This window comes from Aquarana catesbeiana, linkage group LG01 (assembly GCF_042186555.1).
Source record: "Aquarana catesbeiana isolate 2022-GZ linkage group LG01, ASM4218655v1, whole genome shotgun sequence".
Lineage (NCBI taxonomy): Eukaryota > Metazoa > Chordata > Amphibia > Anura > Ranidae > Aquarana > Aquarana catesbeiana.
The window spans coordinates 10382961-10403311 of record NC_133324.1 but is presented as its reverse complement, the minus strand read 5'-3'; positions in this window follow the sequence as shown (position 1 = coordinate 10403311).

Below are 20351 nucleotides of genomic sequence, written 5' to 3'. Positions count from 1 at the left end.
GAATCTGGAGCAACCAATCAGCCTCTATCTTCAGCTTGCTCAGTTAAACTTTGAAGATGAAATATAGAAGCTGACTGGTTGTCATACACAACTGCCCCAGATTCTGGCTGCTCCAGTTTTGATAAATTCCCCTCGAAGAGTTCTTCTCATGTAATCCCATCTAGGGGTCTCCTGATCATCTGTTTTCTGGACAGACACTCCCACTGCAAAACTGATTTTGGCTTTAGCTGGAGGTGGATAACCAAGTATAAACACAATTACCAGCTCAGCTCCTGAACCTGTATACCCTTTATGGAGTAGATCAATGTTTACATTTCCACTATGAGTCTGTATATTCAACCATAACTCTAATTTCTTCAGATAACAAAGAAATATACTGTATATACCGTATATATATATATATGAAATAATACAATAATTCAATAACAAAACAAACTTGTGTTAAAAGTCCTCTTTCAATTATATGTGGGATCCAAGATCCACCAATAGATAGTGCTTCTCCCCACAACCCTGGCCTGGTGGTTGTGGGTGTCTGCAGGTGGTAGGTTTATTGGAAGCTGGAAGCCGTTTTAAAAATATGGAGGCCTCCACAAACCAGCCATCCCTATATGAATGAGTAAGAGGGACATAGTACTCCTACTCAATCACAAAAAAGTAATCAATAGATAAAGACACCCAAATGTTTGACATGTCCTTTATTAAAAAAAGAACCCAAGAAAAGCCCCTCATTGTAAATGCATAATTATTTATGATGTATACCACCTGCCAATCTGCCAACACTAAAAATCCAACAGGGAAGGGGTGGGGATAATAATGACATCATTGACCAAATATGGCCATGGCTGGGGATTACTGGCCATGTAAGCCAATGACATTGGTGACTTTGGTGGCTCCTAGCTTCCTGAAATACTACTTCTACAATATCTCACAAAACATAGTACACCCCTCACATTTTTGCAAATATTTTCTTCTATCTTTTCATGTGACAACACTGAAGAAATTACACTTTGCTACAATGTATAGTAGTGAGTGCCAAGCTTGTATAACAGTGTAAATTTGCTGTCCCCTCAAAAAAACTCAACACACAGTCATTAATGTCTAAACCACTGGCAACAAAAGTGAGTACACCCCTAAGTGAAAATGTCCAAATTGAACCCAATTAGCCATTTTCCCTCCCCGGTGTCATGTGACTTGTTAGTGTTACAAGGTCTCAGTTGTGAGTGGGGAGCAGGTGTGGTAAATTTGGTGATATCGCTCTCACTCTCTCATACTGGCCACTGGAAATTCAACATGGCACCTCATGGCAAAGAGCTCTCTGAGGATTTGAAAAAAAGAATTGCTGCTCTAAAGATGGCCTAGGCTATAAGAAGATTGCCAAGACCCTGAAATGGAGCTGCAGCACAGTGGCCAAGATCATACAGCAGTTTAACAGGACAGGTTACGCTCAGAACAGACCTCACCATGGTCGAACAAAGAAGAAAGTGGGGTCCCCCAGGGTTCTGTCCTGGGACCAATCCTATTTAATTTATTCATAAACGACAAGGAGGATGGGATAAACAGCTCAATCTCTGTATATGCAGACAATACTAAGCTAAGCATGTGGAAACCTTGCAGGAAGATCTGAACAAATTAATGGGGTGGGCAACTACATGGAAAATGAGGTTTAATGTAGAAAAATGTGTAATGTAAAATAATACATTTGGGTGACAAAAATATGAATGCAGTCTACTCCCTTGGGGGAAAACCTCTGAGGAAATCTTCAGGGTCTTGAAAAGGACCTGGGAGTTCTAGTAGATGATAAGCTCAGTAATGGCATGCAATGCCAAGCTGCTGCAAGCAAAGCAAACAGAATATTGGCATGCATTAACCACTTGAGCCCCGGACCATTATGCTGCCTAAGGACCAGAGGTCTTTTTCCAATTTGGCACTGCGTCGCTTTAACTGCTAATTGCGCGGTCATGCAATGCTGTACCCAAACGAAATTTGCGTCCTTTTCTTCCCACAAATAGAGCTTTCTTTTGATGGTATTTGATCACCTCTGCCGTTTTTATTTTTTGCGCTATAAAGGGAAAAAGACCGAAAATTTTGAAAAAAAATGATATTTTCTACTTTTTGTTATAAAAAAAATCCAATAAACTCAATTTTAGTCATACATTTAGGCCAAAATTTATTCGGCCACATGTCTTTGGTAAAAAAAAAGTTAATAAGCGTATATTTATTGGTTTGCGCAAAAGTTATAGCGTCTACAAACTAGGGTACATTTTCTGGAATTTACACAGCTTTTAGTTTATGACTGCCTATGTCATTTCATGAGGTGCTAAAATGGCAGGGCAGTACAAAACCCCCCCAAATGACCCCATTTTGGAAAGTAGACACCCCAAGGAAATTGCTGAGAGGCATGTAGAACCCATTGAATATTTATTTTTTTTGTCCCAAGTGATTGAATAATGACAAAAAAAAAAAAAAATATTTACAAAAAGTTGTCACTAAATGATATATTGCTCACACAGGCCATGGGCCTATGTGGAATTGCACCCCAAAATACATTCAGCTGCTTCTCCTGAGTATGGGGATACCACATGTGTGGGACTTTTTGGGAGCCTAGCCACGTACGGGGCCCCGAAAACCAATCACCGCCTTCAGGATTTCTAAGGGCATAAATTTTTGATTTCATTCCTCACTACCTATCACAGTTTTGAAGGCCATAAAATGCCCAGATGGCACAAAACCCCCCCAAATGACCCCATTTTGGAAAGTAGACACTCCAAGCTATTTGCTGAGAGGCATGTTGAGTCCATGGAATACTTTCTTTTTTGACACAAGTTGCGGGAAAGTGACAATTTTTTTTTTTTTTGCACAAAGTTGTCACTAAATGATATATTTCTCACACAGGCCATGGGCATATGTGGAATTGCACCCCAAAATACATTTATCTGCTTCTCCTGAGTATGGGGATACCACATGTGTGGGACTTTTTGGGAGCCTAGCCGCATACGGGGCCCCGAAAACCAAGCACCGCCTTCAGGATTTCTAAGGGCATAATGTTGTGATTTGACTCCTCACTACCTATCACAGTTTTGAAGGCCATAAAATGCCAAGATGGCACAAAACCCCCCCAAATGACCCCATTTTGGAAAGTAGACACCCCAAACTATTTGCTGAGAGGCATGTTGAGTCCATGGAATATTTTATTTTTTGACACAAGTTGCGGGAAAGTGACAATTTTTTTTTTTTTTTTTTTGCACAAAGTTGTCACTAAATGATATATTGCTCAAACATGCCATGGGCATATGTGGAATTACACCCCAAAATATATTCTGCTGCTTCTCCTGAGTATGGGGATACCACATGTGTGGGACTTTTTGGGAGCCTAGCCGCATACGGGGCCCCGAAAACCAAGCACCGGCTTCAGGATTTCTAAGGGCGTTAAGTTGTGATTCCACTCCTCACTACCTATCACAGTTTTGAAGGCCATAAAATGCCAAGATGGCAAAACCCCCCCAAATGACCCCATTTTGGAAAGTAGACACCCCAAGCTATTTGCTGAGAGGCATGGTGAGTATTTTGCAGCTCTCATTTGTTTTTGAAAATGAAGAAAGACAAGAAAAATGTTTTTTTTTTTTCTTTTTTCAATTTTCGAAAGTTTGTGACAAAAAGTGAGGTCTGCAAAATACTCACTATACCTCTCAGCAAATAGCTTGGGGTGTCTACTTTCCAAAATGGGGTCATTTGGGGGGGGGTTGTGCCATCTGGGCATTCCATGGCCTCCGAAACTGTGCTAGGCAGTGAAGAGTGAAATCAAAAATTTACGCCCTTAGAAAGCCTGAAGGCGGGGCTTGGTTTTCGGGGTCCCGTGCGCGGCTAGGCTCCCAAAAAGTCCCACACATGTGGTATCCCCATACTCAGGAGAAGCAACAGAATGTATTTTGGGGTATAATTTCACATATTCCCATGGCATGTTTGAGCAATATATCATTTAGTGACATCTTTGTGCAAAAAAAAAAAAAAAAGATTTGTCTCTTTCCCGCAACTTGTGTCACAATATAAAATATTCCATGGACTCGATATGCCTCTCAGCAAATAGCTTGGGGTGTCTACTTTCCAAAATGGGGTCATTTGGGGGGGGTTTGAACTGTCCTGGCATTTTATGCACAACATTTAGAAGCTTATGTCACACATCACCCACTCTTCTAACCACTTGAAGACAAAGCCCTTTCTGACACTTTTTGATTACATGAAAAAAATAATTTTTTTTTGCAAGAAAATTACTTTGAACCCCCAAACATTATATATTTTTTTTAAAGCAAATGCCCTACAGATTAAAATGGTGGGTGTTTCATATTTTTTTTTCACACAGTATTTGCGCAGCGATTTTTCAAACGCATTTTTTGGGGAAAAAACACACTTTTTAAAATTTTAATGCACTAAAACACACTATATTGCCCAAATGTTTGATGAAATAAAAAAGATGATCTTAGGCCGAGTACATGGATACCAAACATGACATGTTTTAAAATTGCGCACAAACGCGCAGCGGCGACAAAATAAATACATTTTTAAAAGCCTTTAAAAGCCTTTACAGGTTACCACTTTAGATTTACAGAGGAGGTCTACTGCTAAAATTACTGCCCTTGTTCTGTCCTTCGCGGTGATACCTCACATGCATGGTGCAATTGCTGTTTACATTTGACGCCAGACCGACGCTTGCGTTCGCCTTTGCGCGAGAGCAGGGGGGGACAGGGGTGCTTTTTTTTTTTTTTTTTTTTTTTTTTCTTTATTATTTTTTTGCTTTTTTATCTTATTTTTAAACTGTTCCTTTCATTTTTATTTTTTTTTAATTAATTTTATTGTTATCTCAGGGAATGTAAATATCCCCTATGATAGCAATAGGTAGTGACAGGTACTCTTTTTTTAAAAAATTGGGCTCTATTAGACCCTAGATCTCTCCTCTGCCCTCAAAGCATCTGACCACACCAAGATCGGTGTGATAAAATGCTTTCCCAATTTCCCAATGGCGCTGTTTACATTCGGCGAAATCTAAGTCATGAAATGCTCGTAGCTTCCGGTTTCTTAGGCCATAGAGATGTTTGGAGCCATTCTGGTCTCTGATCAGCTCTATGGTCAGCTGGCTGAATCACCGGCTGCATTTTCAGGTTCCCTGTTTGGACAGGAAAGCCAGAGAAAAACATGGAAGACGGTGGGGGAGGGGGGGCATTCCCTCCCACTGCTTGCAAAAGCAGTCTAGAGGCTAATTAGCCGCTAGGATTGCTTTTACATGAAAGCCGACCGCTGGCTGAAAAGAATGATACCAAGATGATACCTAAACCTGCAGGCATCATTCTGGTATAACCACTCAAAGTCCAGCAACATACCAGTACGTTGCTGGTCCTTGTTAGGCATATATTGTAAACTTTTTTTTCATGCAGCCTGTGGGCTGAACGAAAAAAAGATATTGATCGGTGGGTATGCCCACCATTAGAATACCTCCCTTCATCCACCCACTTCTAATGATGGGCATACATGCACCATTTATATATGCCGAAGCATGGGGGCATCCTCCCGCAAAAGGCAGGAGCAAATTGCTCCTCCACCCACTGCTGCCCCCACGCTTCGGCATATATGCTGAAGTATGTAACTGTGGTGGTGAAATCACCTCTGACAGCGTTGGAGTCACGGCTTTATATATCGTGGGAGCAAACGCTGTTGCTGTCAAGATAAATAAATCTGCGCTGCAACTGAATGGCGTACCTGCTAAGCAAATGATGGTTAACAATAAAACAAAGCAACATTACAGTATAACAGTAAGACTTACCATACCTGCAAAGCAAATACAAAAAAAAAAATAGTAAAAAATAAAACATTTAACGCAACCTGTGCCTAAAATATATATATGCCGAAGCATGGGGGCATCCTCCCGCAAAAGGCAGGAGCAAATCGCTCCTCCACCCACTTCTGCCCCCACGCTTCGGCATATATGCTGAAGTATGTAACTGTGGTGGTGAAATCACCTCCGACAGCGTTGGAGTCACGGCTTTATATATCGTGGGAGCAAACGCTGTTGCTGTCAAGATAAATAAATCTGCGCTGCAACTGAATGGCGTACCTGCTAAGCAAATGATGGTTAACAATAAAACAAAGCAACATTACAGTATAACAGTAAGACTTACCATACCTGCAAAGCAAATACAAAAAAAAAAATAGTAAAAAATAAAACATTTAACGCAACCTGTGCCTAAAATATATATATGCCGAAGCATGGGGGCATCCTCCCGCAAAAGGCAGGAGCAAATCGCTCCTCCACCCACTTCTGCCCCCACGCTTCGGCATATATGCTGAAGTATGTAACTGTGGTGGTGAAATCACCTCCGACAGCGTTGGAGTCACGGCTTTATATATCGTGGGAGCAAACGCTGTTGCTGTCAAGATAAATAAATCCGCGCTGCAACTGAATGGCGTACCTGAAAACAATAAAATGGTTACCAACAAAACACAGTAAACGGTAAAGTATGAAAAATCTGAAAAGGAAACATGGTAAAACATAATAACAATAAAACATTGCAGAATAGAATAGAGTAAAAAAGAGAAGAACAATAGAGAGAGAATAGAGAGAGAGAGAACAATAAAACAACAACTATTTTTGGTTTTTTTATTTTATATTTTTTTTTGTGTTTTTATTTTTTTTTATTTTTTTTTTTTACACTTTTTTTTAGTAACTTTTAACTTTTGTAACTTTTGTTCCAGGTTTGGGTCTCTCAAAATGCAATGGCATCTTGGGAGACCCTGTGTTAGTGTGCCTAGTCTGTGCAGTGCTGAACCCTACGCTAATACTCAACTAATGTATGGTAGCGTTCAAAGCATTCACCCATGCAAAGACCAGGATTGCCAGGACAGGAGGGACAATAAGTCCGGGTGTCACACCTAAATCCGCGCTTGCTGCAGACACGACATCTTTTTTGGGGGGCTCGTTGGGTAGGGGTACTCGGGATGGCATAAATAAAATGCCGCTCATGCAGCCGGCTTACTGCATTTGGTTGGGGAAGGTGAGGTAGAGCACCGTCTGGAAACAGAAGGGCTCTGACGATCTCTTCCTGGAATTTAAGGAAGGATCCAGTCTGTCCTGAAGCTCTGTATAGCACATGAGCATTCAGCAAAGCCAATTGAAATAAGTATACAGACACTTTTTTGTACCAGCGTCTGGCCTTACGGGCAACTAAGTACGGCGCCAACAACTGGTCGTTGAGGTCCACCCCTCCCATATTAAGGTTGTATTCGTGGACACAGAGGGGTTTCTCCACAACACCAGTCGCCGTAATAATTTGGGTCGTCGTGTCTGCATGAAGGGAGGTGAGAACGAAAACATTCTTCTTATCCCTCCACTTCATAGCGAGCAAATTATTATACTTCAAGCAGGCTCTCTCCCCCAGCCTAAGACGGGAATCTACAAGCCGCTGGGGAAAGCCCCGGCGATTAGGTCGCACGGTGCCACATGCTCCAATCTGCTGATCAAACAAGTGACTAAAAAGTGGCACGCTCGTATAATAATTGTCCACGTACAAGTGGTACCCCTTTCCGAATAAGGGTGACACCAAGTCCCACACTATCTTGCCAGCGCTTCCTATGTAGTCAGGGCAGTTTGTCGGCTCTACGTGACTATCTCTTCCCTCGTAAACCATAAATCTACATGTATAGCCTGTGGCCCTGTCACAGAGCTTATACATCTTGACCCCGTATCTGGCACGCTTGCTGGGAAGGTACTGTTTGAATGACAAGTGGCCAGAAAACGTAATCAGGGACTCATCAACGCAGACAACTTGATGGGGGGTAAACAAGTCTGCAAAACGTTGGTTGAAGTGGTTTACGAGGGGCCGAATTTTGTAGAGCCGATCGTATGCAGGGTCTCCACGAGGACGACAGAGTTCATTGTCGTTGAAGTGCATGAACCGCAAAATCTGCTCGTATCGTGCCCTGGTCATGGAAGCAGAGAACAAGGGTGAATGGTAAATTGGGTCAGTGGACCAATATGACCGCAACTTACTCTTTTTATTCAACCCCATGAGGAGGGAAAGGCCCAGAAAGGTCTTAAATTCGGAGACCGTAATTGGTCTCCAATCTCTGGCAAGGGAGGACTGGGGATTAGTGGCGATGTGTTGACCAGCGTACAAATTGCTTTGGTCCACAATAGATCTATAGAGATCTTCGGTGAAAAACAGTGAATAAAAATCCAGTGGCATAAAGTCAACTGTTTCCACCTGAATTCCGGGTTGGCCATCGAAAGGGGGAAGTACGGGTGCTGCAGAAGTGGAAGGTTCCCAATTCGGATTGGCCAATGCAGCAGGAAGGGCACTATGGGCACGACGAGCCTGTCTTTGTCTTCTTGGTGGCAGCGGGACACTACTACTGCTTGCCACCTCGCCAGCTTGAACTGCACTTATGGGACTCGCCACGTCACCACGTGATACTGCAGTGCTGGATGTACGACCAGGGTGTACTAGGCCGCTGGTGCTTGCCAGTTCACCAGAAGGAATAGCGGCGCTAGTACTGCTCTGCTCCATACGAGAGCCCTGCGGTTCTTGCACTTCAAGGACAGCATAAGTTCGGGGTCTGGTACGCCTGACTCTAGCAGGGACCACAACTCTGTCGTCAGAGCTATCTGTCATGGAGCCGCTGTCCTCTACAGGTTCGTATTCTGAGCCTGAACTTGACAGATGAGTGACTTCCTCTTCACTATCTGTCATGCTCAGAATCCTGTAGGCCTCTTCACTAGTGTACCTTGGATTTGCCATTTTGGCCTCTAAATTTAGGGGTACACTAGTGAGACTCATAGGCAAAAAAGCTCCTGACTGTTGGCGACTGTATCAAAACGCTACCAAAAAACTGTTAGCGATCGCAGGGATCAGGCCTGACTCTGCGACCGCTGCAGTTATGTGTGCTTAGTGTTTTGTAAGTGTCAGTAATCGATTGATACTGCACTTGGGTGGGCTGGGCAGGGCTGGGCCGAGGAGCAAAACGCAGGTGCTAGCAGGTATCTGGGCTGATCCCGCTAACACTGCGTTTCAGGGAACCCTAAACTGCTGGGGAGTATAGATCTGATCGGATCAGATATCGATCCGTTCAGATACTATAGCACTAAGGGAGGTGTATGCTGCGTGCGTGGGTTTTAGCGGTACTGGCGCTAACCTGACGCTGCCTGGGGCGACGCAGACCTTATCTGATCCTAAAAACTTAACTTCTATCACCGCCGGGCAATTAGGGGGTTAAACCTTTATAGGGTAATAAACGGCGGGTGCCCTAAAACTATAATAAACTGTAATAAACTACAAAAAACAAACTAGCTAACCAGCGTCACCCGTAACACTTATACGGTGATCGCTGGTGAAAGGGTTAACTAGGGGGCAATCAGGGGGTTAAAACCTTTAGCAGGTAGTATATGGGGGTCCCTGTCGCTATAAAACACTGACAGCGAACCTATATATTTACCTCCCTAACTAGCGTCACCTGTGTCACTAATACAGCGATCAGAAAAACGATCGCTTAGCGACACTGGTGACGGGGGGTAATCAAGGGGTTAACTTTTATTAGGGGGGGTTAGGGGGGTACCCTGGACCTAAGGGGGGTACCCTAGACCTAAAGGGGGCTAACCTAACTGCCCTAACACTTCTAACTGACACAAACTGACACCAATGCAAAAAAAAAAAAAAATGCTATTGGTGTCAGAGTGACAGGGGGTACAGGGGGGTGATCGGGGGGTGATCGGGGGTGACAAGTGTGCCTGGCGTGTTCTACTGAATGTGTAGTGTTGTGCAGACTTACTTGGATGTCTTCTCTCCTCGGCGCGGCGACGAAAAGACCGCTCGAGGAGAGATTACATCACTTCCTTTCCCTCTGTTTACATTACAGAGGGAAAGGAAGCATTTTCATTCGCCGGGAGCGATCGGGAGGGGGTGGCCAACAATGGATGGCCTCCCCCTCACCTCTCATCGCCCGGGAACAAATGGCGACCGCCTCGGGCACCGGGGGGGGGGACCGATCGGACCCCCCACCCGCGGAAGGCAAATCACGTACCCTGTACGTGATTTTGCCTGTCCGTGCCACCTTACCGACGTACATCGGCGTGAGGCGGTCGTCAAGTGGTTAAAAAGGGGATTAACTCCAGAGATAAAACAATAATTCTCCCACTCTATAAGTATGCCGCCCTGTTCTAGGCTCCAGTCCTCAGGAAGGATGTACTGGAAATGGAGCAAGTCCAGAGAAGGGCAACAAAACGAATTAAGGGTTTGGAGGATCTTAGTTATGAGGAAAGGCTGCAAGCACTGAACTTATTCTCTCTGCAGAAGAGACGCTAGAGAGGGGATATGATTTCAATATACAAATATCGTACTGGTAGGGATGAGCTGTCTGTTCAGGTCAAACATGAGTTCAAATCGAACATTGGCTGTTTGCCCGTTCGCCGAATAGCGAACAATTTTGGGTGTTTGCAGCAAATTCGAAAGCTGCGGAACACCCTTTAAAAGTCTATGGGAGAAATCAAAAGTGCTAAATTTAAAGACTTATATGCATGGTATTGTCATTAAAAGTGTTTGGGGACCCGGGTCCTGCCCCAGGGGACATGGATCAATGCAAAAAAGTTTTAAAAATGGCCGTTTTTTCGGGAGCAATGATTTTAATAATGCTTAAAGTAAAACAATAAAAGTGAAATATTCCTTTAAATTTCGTACCTGGGGGGGTGTCTATAGTATGCCTGTAAAGTGGCGCATGTTTCCCGTGTTTAGAACAGTCCGAGAGCAAAATGACATTTCTAAAGGGAAAAAAAGTCATTTAAAAGTAATAGCGGCTATAGTGAATTGTGGGGTCTCTGCAATACACATAAATGTCATTGAAAAAAACAGCATGGGATTCCCCCACAGTCCATTACCAGGCCCTTTGGGTCTGGTATGAATATTAAGGGGAACCACCCCAAACCAAAATAAAAAAAAAATTGTGGGGGGACCCCCCAAATTCCATACCAGGCCCTTCATGTCTGATATCGATATTAAGAGGAACCCCGTGCCAAAATTTAAAAAAAATAGCAGGTGGTCCCCCTCAAAATCCATACCAGACCCTTCAGGTCTGGTATGGATTTTAAGGGGAAACCCGCACCAAAATGTTAAAAAAAAATATGGCTTGAGGGTCCCCCTAAAAATCCATACCAGACCCTTATCCAAGCACGCAACCTGGCAGGCCACAGACCGGGTGGCCCCACCCTCTCTGATGCTACAGGAAAACCATAAAGATGTCCCCGTGTGTCAGAGAGGGGCAGGATCACTGGGAAGTCCCCGTGTGTCAGAGGGGGGTGGGGTCACCTGGCGACAACACTGTGTGGCCCTGCCCTCAGTTATAAAAGAGCTGTCACCTGCGAGGGCGCGTCATATGGTGGGTGCCTCCCATGGAGGCAGATTTTTTTTTACGGTCCGTCGGTGGAGGTGAATGGACTACGTGGGACAGTTTAATTTTTTTAATTTTTAGTAAAGGACTTCTCCCACGGTGTGTGTTGTTTTTTTTGCAATTTTGACACTTTTTCTGTGAAATGGTACAGGTACAATGTACCCGTTACCATTTCAAACAGGGGGGGAAAGATTTGGGGTCCCCTTGTTAAAGGGGGCTCCCAGATTCCGATAAGCCCCCTGCCCGCAGACCCCCACAACCACCGGGCAAAGGTTGTGGGGATGAGGCCCTTGTCCCATGTTGAGGGCATGTAGCCTGTTATGGTTCAGGAGGGGGGCGCTCTCTCATCCCCCCTCTTTTCCTGCGGTCTGCCAGGTTGCGTGCTCAGATAAGGGTCTGGTATGGATTTTTGGGGGGACCACAAAAGTACCCCTACCATTTTACTAAAAAACTGTCAAAAATGTTAAAAATTCTTTCTTCTTTCTTCATCTTCCTTCATCTTCTTCTTCTTCTTCTGGTTCTTCTGGTTCTTCCTCCGGTGTTCTAGTCCAGCATCTCCTCTGCGGCGTATTCTTCCCTACTTCTCCTCGGGCCGCTCTGCATCCATGGCATGGAGGGAGGCTCCCGCTCTTCTCTTCATCTTCTTCTCTTCTTCATCCTCTTCTCTTCTTCATCTTCTTCTCCGGGCCGCTCCGCATCCATGGCATGGAGGGAGGCTCCCGCTGTGTGACGCTTCTCCTCTTCTGACGGTTCTTAAATAATGGGGGGTGGGGCCACCCAGTGACCCCGCCCCCCTCTGACGCACGGGACATGATGGGACTTCCCTGTGGTATTCCCCATGACGTCACAGGGAAGTCCCGTCAAGTCACCGTGCATCAGAGGGGGGGACCCCACACCGTTTTTTTTTTTAAAATTTTGGCCGGGGTTCCCCTTAAAATCCATACCAGATCTGAAGGGTCTGGTATGGAATTTAGGGGGACCCCACATAATTTTTTTTTAAATTTTGGCTGGGGTTCCCCTTAATATCCATACCAGACCTGGAGGGCCTGGTATGGAATTTAGGGGGACCCCCACGTGATTTTTTTTTTAAATTTTTCTTCAGGGTTCCCCTGTGGGGAATTCCCATGCTGCTTTTATCAATGAACTTTTATGTGTATTGTCGGACCGGCAATGCATTAATAGCCGCAAGTAGTTTTAAATGACTTTTTTTCCTTTGAAATGTCATTTTGCTGTCAGACTGTTCTAAACACGGGAAACATGTGAACCTTTACAGGCATACTATAGAAACCCCCAGGTACGAAATTTAAAGGAATATTACACTTTTATTGTTTCACTTTAAGCATTATTAAAATCACTGCTCCCGTAAAAACGGCCGTTTTTAAAACTTTTTTTGCATTGATCCATGTCCCCTGGGGCAAGACCCAGGTCCCCAAACACTTTTTATGACAATAACTTGCATATAAGCCTTTAAAATTGCACTTTTGATTATTCATGTTCATGTCCCATAGACTTTAACGGTGTTCGCGTTTTTGAACAAACTTTTTTCCTGTTCACATGTTCTGGTGCGAACCGAACAGGGGGGGGTGTTCGGCTCATCCCTACTAAGGACATGGATTACTGGAACAATGTCCTGTGGTCTGGTGAGACCAAGATAAACTTATTTGGTTTGGATGGTGACAAGCGTGTGTGGCAGCAACCAGGTGAGGAGTACAAAGACAAGTGTGTCTTGCCTACAGTCAAGCATGGTGGTGGGAGTGTCATGATCTGGGGCTGCATGAGTGCTGCTGGCACTGGGGAGCTACAGTTCATTGAGGGAACCATGAATGCCAACATGTACTGTAACATACTGAAGCAGAGCATGATCCCCTCCCTTCGGAGACTGGGCCGCAGGGCAGTATTCTAACATGATAACGACCCCAAACACACCTCCAAGGTGACCACTGCCTTGCTAAAGAAATAGTGAAAAAATGATTAGACCCCCGCGCTTATGGTGAAAATGAAAAATGAGGAGCTGCAGGCTCTATCAATAACTTCACCCTAAGGTGAATTTAGAAGAAATTTGAAAAAAGAGAGGATAGGTATGGCTCTGCTCTTATTAAGAGGTGACCTACAACCTCTAAATACTAGAGGTGTGTGTGTGTCACTGGTGCATTTAGTGCAAAAAGTGACAATAAAAGTGCAGAAAATAAATATTTGTATATTCACAAAAATCCACAAAAAATCCTACTGTGTAAACTACCTAACTGCTTATATATAATGCATATTGTTATGTTCAAACGAAAACACAATCCTGTGCAAAACCTGCAATTCAAAATGACATTTCTGTGCAAAAAAATCCAATATATATGACTGGTGTATATTGTTGCTGTGAAACTGGGTTCAGAAATATGCATATACCGTCCTTAAACCCTGGTGTATAAAAAAGTCCAATAAAGTGACAGTGGGGGTCATTTACTAAGATGAATGCACTGCGCTGGTTCAGACCTTAATTGGATAGATCCTTAATCCAGCGTGTGAACCAGCGCACACACAGGAGTACCTTCGCGCGAGAATGTTTCCAGCGCGATGCGACCGCGCTGGTTCTCGGTGAGGTACATCTTGCGCTCGCTGCAATAGGAAAAAAACATCTTCCTATTAAAGAAACGCGAGAAAAACCAGCATGGATTCCCCCTTCGCAGGCATGCCAGGCCCTTCAGTCTGGTATGGATATTAAGGGGAACCCCCTACGCCTAAAAAACGGCATGGGGGTCCCCCCAAACCAGATCCTTATCTGAGCACGCAGCCTGGCCGGTCAGGAAAGGGGGTGGGGACGAGCGAGCGCCCCCCCTCCTGAACCGTACCAGGCCGCATGCCCTCAACATGGGGGATGGGTGCTTTGGGCAAGGGGGCACACTAATGATATAATCCAATTGCCATGCCCCCATCGTTATTTAAGAAATGCAGGACATCGGTGCCGACAGATCAGCATGAAGCAGCATCGGAGGAAGGTCGTTGGCGGGAACAGAGAAAGAAGAACACCGGACAAAGAAGACAGAAGAAGAGCGGAAGAAGAAGCAGGGGGAGAAGGAGAAGAGTGGAGGATGAAGATGCGGGAGAAGATGGAGGAAGCGTAGAAGAAGATTTGTAATAAAAGACTTGTCAAAAACTGTCTACTGTATTTTTTTAACACTACACTACATTTTTTTTACAGGTGAATGGGTAGGGGTACAATGTACCCCATACTCATTCACAAAGGGTGGGGGGCCAGGATCTGGGGGCCCCCTTGTTAAAGGGGGCTTCCAGATTCCGATAAGCCCCCCACCTGCACACCCCGACAACCACCGGGCAAGGATTGTCGGGAAGAGGCCCTTGTCCCCATCAACATGGGGGCAAGGTGCTTTAGGGGGGGCGCAGAGCCCCCCTGCCCCAAAGCACCCATCCCCCATGTTGAGGGCATGCGGCCTGGTATAGTTCAGGAAGGGGGCGCTCGTCCCCTCCCTTTCCTGACCTGCCAGGCTGTGTGCTTGGATAAGGGTCTGGTATGGATTTTGGGGGACCCCACGCCATTTTTTAAACATTTTGGCATGGGGTCCCCTCTGAATCCATACTAGACCCAAGGGCCTGGTATGGACCTGGGAGGACCCCACGCTGTTTTTTTCACAATTTTTTTTTTAGCCGGCATTTTTTTTTTACATTGAGTGGGAAGTCAGCTGACAGCTGATGACTCATAGGTTGTTAAGGACGTGGCGGCCAGCTTCCCGGCCCCCTCCTTAGCAACCAGCTATATACAGTGTAAAAAAAAATAAATTAAAAAAATGCAAATCACAGTAAAAACGCGGTACTTGCGTTTTGGATGCAGGTCCATTGAAATCTATTACAAGCAAAACACTGCATTTTGCGGGAAAAAAAGTCCCTGACCCTTTCCAAAAACGCAGAGGCACAAAAATGCATTGATCTGAATATGTTCCATAGGAACCCATGTTAAAACATTCCCATGCATTTCTGCAAAATGCAAAATGCATCAAAAAATGCATTAGTGTGAATAGCGCCCAAGGCCCTTTTCACACTAGGGCGGGAGGGCATCAGCAGTAAAGCGTTGCTATTTTTAGTGCCGCTTTACTGTCGTTTTAGCGGCCTTATTCGGCTGCTAGCGGGGCAGTTTTAACCCCCCCCATGGGGTGGTTTTAACCCCTCTGCTAGCAGCCGAAAAGGGGTTAAATCCACCCACAAAATGCCGCTGGATCGGCATTTTGCCGGCGGTATCACAGCGCTGCCCCATTGATTTTAATGGGGAGGAGCAGTGAGTTCACTGCTCCAAAGAAGCTGCTGGCAGGACTTTTTGTGACTCCCTGCCAGCGCACCGCTCCAGTGTGAAAGCCCTAACTGGAGTGAATGGAGCTGCTTCTTTAGGGTGTTTTTCAGGCACTATTTTTAGTGCCGTAGTGCCTAAAAATGCCCCAGTGTGAAAGGGGCCTAAAAAAAGTCCTGCTAGCAGCATCTTTGGAGCGGTGTATAAACTGCTCCTGTCCATTGAAATCAATTGGACAGCGTGGCTATATCACCGGCAAAACGCCGCTGCAGTGGCATTTTGCATGCGGATTTAACCCCTTTTCAGCCGGTAAAGCAGTGCAAAAAATAGTGCCATTTTACCGCTGCCGCTCGCACCGCCCCAGTGTGAAAGGGGCCTAAGGCTCCCCTCACATGGACGGACCTTTCAGGTCCACCTCGGACCTGAACAGACACTCCATAGACCTCTATGGAGGGTCGGATTTCAGTGGTGACATGTCCGCTGACATCTGACCCACTCCAATCCTTGAGCCCGGGTTCACACCTATGCGAATTAGAGGTGCGTTTCCGCACCTCTAATTCGCATAGCAGGAGAATGTGACTGGCTCCCTATGGAGCCGGTTCACATATCTCCGGGGCGGCTGCGGTGCGCACTGCACAAAAACGCTGTGCGTCTTTGGCTGCGTTTCAGGGCCAAATTCAGGCATAGAATCGGCCCTGATTCGTCCCTGAAACGGTGAACAGGGACGCACAGCGCTCCTGTGCGGTGCTCAGCGTATTATGGTGTGAACCCGGGCTAAAAGTGTAACAGAGGAAAAACCTATTTTTCCATCCATCTGCGGATCGGATGATGACGGAATCTATGGTCCGTCATCATCCGATCCCCCATAGAGGAGAGTGGCACTCTGACAGGTCTGTCCCTGCACAGTGTGCGGAGACAGACCTGTCATCTGCCTGCCCAGTGGGGATGGACGGAGCGATCCCCCGCTGAGCAGAACGGGCTCCGTACACGGGGTACAAAATCCCATCGTGTGTATGAGGCTTAAACACCAGAAATTCAAGTTTTCATATCTTTAAAGGTCACCATACACTGGCCAATAAGTTAGATCTTCTATAAATTAGATTCAATGCAAGAGCCTGTTTGATTTTCTACAATTAGAAGTAATTCTTACAGTGCATCTTCCTATTACCGCTTTAGCCTAATGCTCTCTTTCCACTATTTCAACCCCAAAGATGCGTGATTTATAATGTGCTTTTTCGGCTTGTTTTCCACTATTGCAACTTGTCATGCACTTGGGACTGAAAAGTTGCATCACAAGTTCTACCCCATGATTTACAATGAGTACCGTTCATATGTGTGCGACTTCAAGTTGCAGCAACTTTAAAGTAGTCCCTGCACTACTTTGGTCCCACTTTGATGCGACTTGAGGTCCATAGACCTCAAAAATACACAGGCATTGCTTCAAGTTTTGGCAAAAAGTTGCGGGAAACTCACGGCAAAAAACACGCAACTTTGGGCTTGCAATAGTGGAAACTGAGCCTTATTGACGTGTCATGTGACTAATTCAAAACATCTGAGAAAAAGTCGCACTGAAGTTGGAACAAAGTAGTGCAAGAACTTTTTTTGGAGTTGCACCAATTAGAACGAGGCGACATTGAAATACATGTGTTTTGACTTGTCCTGCGACTTCACATGTGTCAAATCACACAACAACTCGCCGTAATGGAAAGAGAGCCTAAGGCCACTTGGGACTGAAAAGTTGCATCACAAGTTGTACCCCATGATTTACAATGAGTGTGCGACTTGCTTACGCCCATGCCGTATACACAGCGGGCACACATCTTTATTACAGAAATCCATAGTTGGCATGGAAATTAACCACTTGCTTACTGGGCACTTAGACCCCCCTGCTGTTCTGACCAATTTTCAGCGCTGATCCATTTTGAATGACAATTGCGCGGTCATACTTAGCCAAAACTTTTTTTTAAGTTCCCACAAATAGAGCATTCTTTTGGTGGTATTTGATCACCTGTGTTTTTTTTTTTTCTTTTGTTCAAACAAAACAAAATACAGATTTTTATAAATAATTTTGTATATTTTGATATAAAATTTTGCAAACAGGTAATTTTTCTCCTTCATTGATGTATGCTGATGAGGCGGCACTGATTGGTTACACTGATAAGCAGCACTGCTTGGGACCACTGGTGGGCATTGATAGGTGGCACTGGAAGGTGGTACTGGTGGGCACAGATGAGGCAGAATTGCCTCTTTGGGACCAATGTCCCTTGCACCTAAGCTGGTGATAAGCTTTTATCCTTATCCTCATGCTGTCAGCGTGAGGAGAAAAACTAAACAGATCGGCCATTACTTCGATCTGTGATCACCCGAGTCTCAGTGACTACATCCTATGACAGCCTCCCAGAAATTCAGGTCCATGCTGTGGCCGTCGTTTGGCTATAGCACAGACACCAAGTGGTTAATAGAAAAACAGATGCAGATTTCTAGGACTGGCCAAAAAAGCTGAGTTAGACTTACCGGTAACTCCTTTTCTGAGAGTCTTCCAGGACAGCCCATGAGACCTTGGGCTCCTCCTACCAGGACAGGAAACACGTCACCCCCACCAGATAAAAGGGTGGTCCTCCAGGCCCATGTCAGTATTCTCAAGAACCATAGGACCCTGCAAAACATATGCATAATACACATAACTTCAGACAATACCGGGTGGGAATCCGGCTGTCCTGGAAGACTCTCAGAAAAGGAGTTACCGGTAAGTCTAACTCAGCTTTTCTCCAAGCGTCTTCCAGGACAGCCCATGAGATGATGAGCCAGAACTTACCAGTCTAGGGAGGGACAACTGCCTGAAGGACCTTACGACCAAACGCCTGCTCCTGAGCTGATAGGAGATCCAGGCGATAATGTTTAATGAAGGTCGAGTAACTGGACCAAGTGGCAGCCCTGCAAATTTGTTCCGGTGAAGCACCAGCCCTCTCAGCCCAAGACGTAGACAAGGCTCTAGTTGAGTGCGCAGTAACAAAAGGTGTAGGGACCTCCCTAATTTTGTAAGCTTCCAAGATGGCTTGCTTTATCCATCTAGCCAATGTGGCTTTAGATGCACTATTCCCCTTGTGAACTCCAGAAAAGAGGACAAACAAGGCATCAGTTTTCCTAAAGGTCTTCGTGACCTCAAGAAAGACCAAGAGAATCCTTCTTACATCTAGAAAACAAAATTTTCTTTCTACGTCGCCCTGTGGCGAACTACAAAAGGTTGGCAATACAATATTCTGAGATCGGTGGAATGTACTTGCCACCTTGGGCAAAAAACCTGGATCGGTTCGTAACACAACTCGATCCTCAAAAATCGTGAGGAAGGGCTCCCTTACTGATAGGGCCTGCAACTCACTTACCCTACGTGCTGAGGTAACAGCTATAAGGAACACAGTTTTTAATGTAAGTAACTTAACTGACATACTTTCCAGAGGTTCAAACGGAAATTCTACCAGAGTTTGAAGTACTAGGGACAGATCCCACGTTGGACAACTTCTCACTACTACTGGTCTGGCCCTAGAGATAGATTTGAAAAATCTGGCTATAGTGGGATTTTCCAGGAGAGAAAACTGGAGGAACACACTAATAGCTGCAGCCTGTACCTTTAAGGTACTAACAGAAAGACCTTTGTCGACACCCTCTTGGAAAAATTCCAAAATAAACGGAATATCATGAGTTAATCTATCATTTTCAGATAACCATGAGTTAAACCTTTTCCAAACTTTGGAATATATGGCTCTAGTAACCGACTTCCTGCAATTAACGAGAGGCCTGACTACTTTGTCAGAGAACCCTTGGGCGCTCAGTATCTTTTTTTCAGATACCAGGCCGTCAAGTTTAAGGAAACCACCTGAGGGTGTGATACTGGACCCTGCAACAATAGGTCTTCCCTTTTCGGAAGACTCCACGGAGGCTCTGAAACCAGAGACTGTAGCAGGGAAAACCATGGCCTCTTGGGCCAAAACGGGGCAATTAGAATCAGATCTGTCTCTTCCAGCCGAAACTTCCGGAGGACTTCTGGAATCAGTCTGATTGGCGGAAAGGCATAACATAGGCCTGGAGGCCACGGGTTTGCCAGAGCATCGATCCCCAAGGCTTGGTCTGCCGGGTTCATGGAAAAGAATATCTCCGTCTTGCGGTTGTTTTGGTTTGTGAACAAATCCGCTACGGGATAACCCCATCTCTTGGTGAGGTCTGCAAAGACTTCGGGATGAAGGGACCAGTTGTCTCGGTCTATCCTGTGACGGCTGAGATAATCTGCAGGGCGATTGTTTGTCCACTTCAGGTGTACAGCAGAAATAGAGGCTAGATTCCCCTCTGCCCATGAAAGGATCTCCTGGGCAATGGACTGAAGCCTCTAGCTTCTCGTGCCTCCCTGCTTGTTGATATAGGCGACTGTCGCTATATTGTCTGACAGAATTTGGAGGTTGTGACCCCTGATCTCCATCTGAAATGATTGGAGGGCTCTCTGGACTGCAAGCAGCTCTCTTTGATTGGATGAGGCCCTTGCCTCCTCTGGGGACCACTTTCCTTGTGCTACTGCATTGCTGAGGTGGGCCCCCTATCCCCAGGAACTCGCATCTGTGGTAATCCTTCGGAAAATGGGAAAGGACCATGG